At 37.3% G+C, this 5,609-nt stretch overlaps 2 pseudogenes; both read right to left on the bottom strand.

Moving 5' to 3' along the window:
• Positions 1–2,087: 2,087 nt before the first annotated feature.
• LOC121973877 lies at positions 2,088–2,266 on the bottom strand (annotated as a pseudogene).
• A 1,810-nt stretch (positions 2,267–4,076) lies between these two features.
• Positions 4,077–4,243, bottom strand: LOC121974103 (annotated as a pseudogene).
• Between the last annotated feature and the right edge of the window lie 1,366 nt (positions 4,244–5,609).

Raw genomic sequence — 5,609 nt, 5'->3', positions numbered from 1 at the left:
TCATGGCCAAGAACGAACACACTCATGAGAACTGAGTTGTATCAGGGAGAGTCTTGGGTGAGATTTGTCACTGCTTATACAAACGGCAGTATAGTTCAAGGACATCGTGTCTACTATCAGCCAGTAAGCAACCAAATCTTCACAAGGGAGGGTTCAAAGGGTAAAACCTACCTATCCTATACTTGACTCAACTGTTGGATGTTATCACTTACTCTATCTCCATTCATGTGAGGGATTGTTGAAAATGAGTGAATGGAGAAGAGAGGGAAGAAGAAAGAAGCTCCATTGTGAAGAAGATTTTAGTCCCACATTGGAAGTTTCAAGGCTTGATGGTTGGTTTATATTGTTTCACAAGAATGTGTGTTGTGAACAAATAAATGAGTAGAAGCTTGCTCTTGTGTGGTTGCGTAGGGAGGGTGCAAATCTAAGGTCCGGATTGCACTGAACCAAGTTTGCTAGTGTGCGAGCACGACCTATGCACGCCCAAATAAATTAACCGACATTTTTCCACTTGGATTATTCTTTTTCATTAACGCTTAAATAAGAAATGCATATTAATATAATGCAACGTTTCTTTAGCAAATGGAAAAGTAACCTCACGCAAGACATCCTATAAAAGGCCTTGAGCATGAGAGGAAAAGACATAAGGAAAAGAAAGATTAAATAATCTTTCCATCCATCTTCTTTTCCCTCTTCTTCTTCTCTGTCATTTCTTTCTTCCACTCGACAGAACCCTGGTGATAGTATTCGGGTATGTCTCAGTTCATCGCAACCACCAGTGCTAGGTGGAGATTGCAGTTTTGTCGTTGTATCCTGGGAAGCAAACGACCCGAGTAAGCCTCGAAGCACAGCCGGAGGTGGGCGAATTTGTTTCAAGGAAACTGCGTCATTCGCAGGCCTTGGTCAGCCTCTTCGCCCGTTCTGCCTGTCTCGCTGTTCGCTCAACCGGCCATCTTGCCTACCCGACCTCACTGCTCGGTCAGCCCCTTCTTTTGCCCAGTCAGTATCTTCGCTCGCTCGGTCGTCCTCCCTCTGTACGCCCAGTCGGTCTCACTACTCGCCCGATCGACCTGTCTTGTTGCCCGGCTCGGTCGACCTTCAGTCCGCTCGGACTTTGCTGCTCTGATACTCTGCTCACTCAGCCACTCCGTGGTCAGAAAACTAGCCCCTGCTGGCAGCCTGAGATTATCAACTCAGGTCATTTTAACAAATAAGTGAATTTAAATTCGGTATATTTAAATTCAGCGAATACCCCGTAAAATCTCCAGCTACAGATTGTTTGTGTCCAACAACTTGAGTATCCAGAAGGATAGTAGCCATCATCGGCAACATATATAGATTTTGAAACCACTAAAAAAAATCTTGAAACCATACACATCCTTAAACACCATGAAACCCCATTTAATCCAATCCCAAAAGATGAATAAAAAAATGACTAATCTTTGCCATTGCTGAAGAAGAGAACAAGGTAGTGACTACATCGCTGCTTGGTGGGGTAGTGATCGCTCGAGAGGCTGCCTCGCCGACTCGCCAACAGTGAGACCGTCAACCAATTGCGCCACCCCCATTTTTTTTGGAATAGGAAATAAAAGTTTAGGGTTAAGGGTTACCTTGAGTTTCCTACCTTGCTATGGAGTGCGGCGGTAGGGGAGGAAGACAAACTCGAAGAGGAGGCGATGACGGACACACTCGAAAAGCCTACATTGTTGTCGAAGAGGAGGCCATGGCTTGCGTCGAGAGTCGACGTTGTTGTCGCAGAGAAGTTGGGCTTAGGGCAAAAAATAAAGAAACGGAAAAAAACTTTTATCGAGAAAAAAAGAGTCGCTCGAAGGATTAAGAAATGGGAATCAATTCTACACCCATGTGTTTAATTAGGTTTTGGTGATTCCAAATTATTTAGGCATGATTCCAAAATTTTTATTCCCAAACTCGTTAACTATATTTCTATGATTTCATTCTCTCATTTCCAAACCCATAAACCAAATGCCACCTTAGTATTATATTCAATAAAATTTATTTTGTATTCATAATATATATAACATATGAATATGCATAAATTAGTATCCCAGTTCTATAATTAGATTTGGTAAAGATACGTCAAATCCATGCAATAGTGCAATGTAAGGACGACGCTCGAAAATCCTAGCAACAAGCTACTATAACGAACTCTCTTTCATAAAAAATTGATTTAATTTTTTATATTATATATTAAACTGATAAGAACATATACTACACTTGATCTTAGCCAAAAGGCAGAGAAAGATATGCTTTCTAACATCGTTGACCCAAGGTATTTATAGTAGAAGTGAGCAATCGATTTAAACTGAATGGACTGAACCAATTAAATCAAAAAACAAATTGACCGAACTTTTTCCAAACTATCCAAATCGATCAAACTTTTCAAAAAAAAAAAATGAGCTGACCAAATAGATAAAACATTGGTTAATTCGATTTTTGACCGAAATAACTGAATTTTTCTATTTGTTTGATTTGATTAGGTTTGGTTCTGATTTGGTTCGGTTCAACTCATAATATCGGTTTGGTTCTGGTTTATAGGAATGGCAATGGGGTAGGGCGGGGGCGGATTTATCATCCCCATCCCCGCCCCCCAAATTTTATCCCCACCCTCATCCCTGCCCCAATACCCAATTTTTTCTAATCGAGGAATCCCCGACCCCAGCCCTATGGGGATTAAATCCCCATCCCCGTCCCCAATTTTTTTTATCGGATAGCTTAATGATTGAAAGGGATCAATGGTGATAGGCCCGCCAAGACAAGATTACATGATTTGTCCTCAATATTTTTTTAGCAATTGAAAAGGAAACAAAATAAGGTAATGTTACATATGAGTTTTTTGAGGAACATACTTTTAAAGAAAAGTATAACAGAACAAGGATTCTAACAACTCTGGCAAGCATATAAGCATCAAGGCATCCCAAAAGACACCAGCAAAACATCATTTGTATTTGAAAAGGAAACAAAACAAGGTAATATTGCTTTAAAGTAGAATTCATGAATCAAAGAAGAGAAAGAGAAGAGAGAAATTTTCACATACAAAAACTTGGAATATGGCTCACCTTACTGATGATGGGAGCAAGCGTTGATGACATATGAGGATCAAAGGATGTGTACGTCGACGATGTTGACAGGAGACTAGAGAGGCGTAGGCAAAGATTGAACTTAGAAGGGAGGTAGGCAGGGAGTGATGACGGGAGACTAAATAGGTCGGAGGCGTTGCCACGTCGAAGGGAGCGACATCAATAAAGATCGACGTGATGAAAGGAGCGGCGACACCGAAGGGAGCAACATCGAATGGGCCAATGGTAGAAGACGTAGAGTTTAGGAATTAGGGGTTTCATTTTTACCTCACTTATTATTATTATTTATTATTATTATTATTATTATTAAAACTAGGGCAGGTTCGGGGATGGGGATAGCATACCGATACCCACCCCGGTTTTATTTCAGGGATTTTAAAAATCCCTGAACCTGCACCCATACCCGAACTAACTCTCCGAACTCGCCCTCGTTTCAGGTTTTCTTCACGGGGCCCTAAACCCGTAGGGAAAATTGCCACCCCTACTAGTTTGGTTCGATTTTGGTTTAGTTCTGGTTTGGTTTGGTTTAACTCATAATATCGGTTTAATTGGTTTAACTAAATTTAATTTTTAAAATCAAAACTGAACCGATTAAATCGATATTTCTAGCAAAAAATGAATTTCTAAATTAACTGAACCAAATTTAACTTCTATCGGTTTAGTCGGTTAATTTAGTTTAACTGAACTTTTGCTCACCCCTAATTTATAGAAGATTCTCCTCTCATGGTGTTGTAGAACCATGGTAGTGCATACTTTTTATATAAAAAATAACTAGAGAAAATAACTAATAAGTCTTAAAAAAAATTTTAATGTAAAAAAAAAGAACATTAACATAATTTAATTTTAGGTTTCGTCAAAATTATTTATTGAAAGGTTCATATTCTTAATTAAGACTGGTCATCATGCACACACATTGCATGTGTAATATAATGCACGAATACACGTAAATTAATGTTCCAAACCCATAAATTAGACTTGGTAGAGTGTGTCAGACTCATGTAGTAGTGCAACGCAAGGATGATGCTCAGCAGCAAGTTATTATAACATATTTTCCCTCATAAAAATTAATTTAATTTTTTATATTAGATATTAAATTGATAAAAATAGATAATATACTTGATCTTAGCCAAGACAGAGAAAGGTACGCTTTCTACTTGCCCAAGATATTTATAGAAGTTTCTCTTCTCGTAGTATTACCAATCTTAAGATTATGTGGGACTAAAGAGAACCATGACAGTGCATAATTTTGATATATAAAAAATAACCAGAGAAAATTACTAATAAGTCTTAAATTTATTTCTAGTGTTAAAAGAAAAAGAACATTAACATAATTTAATTTTAGGCTTCATCAAAATTAGTTAGTAAATTGTCCAAATTCTTAATATATATATATATATATATATATATATTAGTCATCCAACATAATCGTTGCATGTGTAATATAATATAATATATAAATATATGTAAATTAGTGTCCAAACTCATAAATTGGACTTGGTAAGGGTGCATCAAACCTGTAATGACCCACCTTTCTACACTACTACTACTCTCTAAAGGTGACCGTTACTTGACTACTAACTCTACTTAACCGGTACGCTACTTAACTTCGAGAAATCCCTACCGAAAAATTTTGGCAGAGTCTCCTCTGTACCGGTGACCCCAAACTGGGATACAAACACTATATACACAGCCACAGGCGGCTGGAACATATTTTTCACAACCACGTAGAAATAATAACACGACACTAAAAAGAAACTATTCTAGCAATAGAAAACTATATAGCTCCAACAATAGGAAATAACTCAACTAACAATGCGGAATAGACTCAATTAATCAACATAGACAAAGGAAACAACTAATACAATCTCTATCAACTTAATAACTGAAAGAAAACTCAAAAGGAGTCTTGACAGTTTCCTTAGCAAACTCATGATCTCTCCATAGTCCTGGCATCACACACCGTCACAGCATCTCCCCGTCGCCTTCCTTCTTATACTTTAGCTTTCCTTTTCCTTTATCTGCAGTAGGAGGAAAGTAGTATCTATAAGCAAAATGCTTAGTGAGCGCTATCTAACTCACAAAATCACGATATGCATGTATATAAATAAAAACATGCTAAAACTGAATGCTAACATGTAAAGATACTCATGCTCATAAATAGCAAAGGAATCAACTAACTGAAAAGCTAACATGTATAGCTAAACATGCTCATCAACTAGCAAATCAATAACATATAAGAAAACTAAACATGTAAAAGCTGCTAGCATAAAAGGAAGCTAAACTTACTGATCTTTAAAACAAAGTGAAACTTGTTCTAAGCTGATTCTTTTATTTCACTTGCTTAAAACTCATTCTTTAGTACTTTTATTCTTATGTAAAACTTATTTTTACTTGTTCATAAACTTATACTTTTAATACTTGAAAATAATAATCAACTTCTTTTGGGCCCGGCATTGTACCACTTTGTGCGCATTCTTAATAAGAATCGAGGTAGCTAATCCTGAAACTACT

This window comes from Zingiber officinale, chromosome 4A (genome assembly GCF_018446385.1).
Source record: "Zingiber officinale cultivar Zhangliang chromosome 4A, Zo_v1.1, whole genome shotgun sequence".
Classification (NCBI taxonomy): Eukaryota; Viridiplantae; Streptophyta; class Magnoliopsida; order Zingiberales; family Zingiberaceae; genus Zingiber; species Zingiber officinale.
Note: the sequence above shows the minus strand (reverse complement) of the source record. Positions and strands in the feature narration are given on the sequence as shown.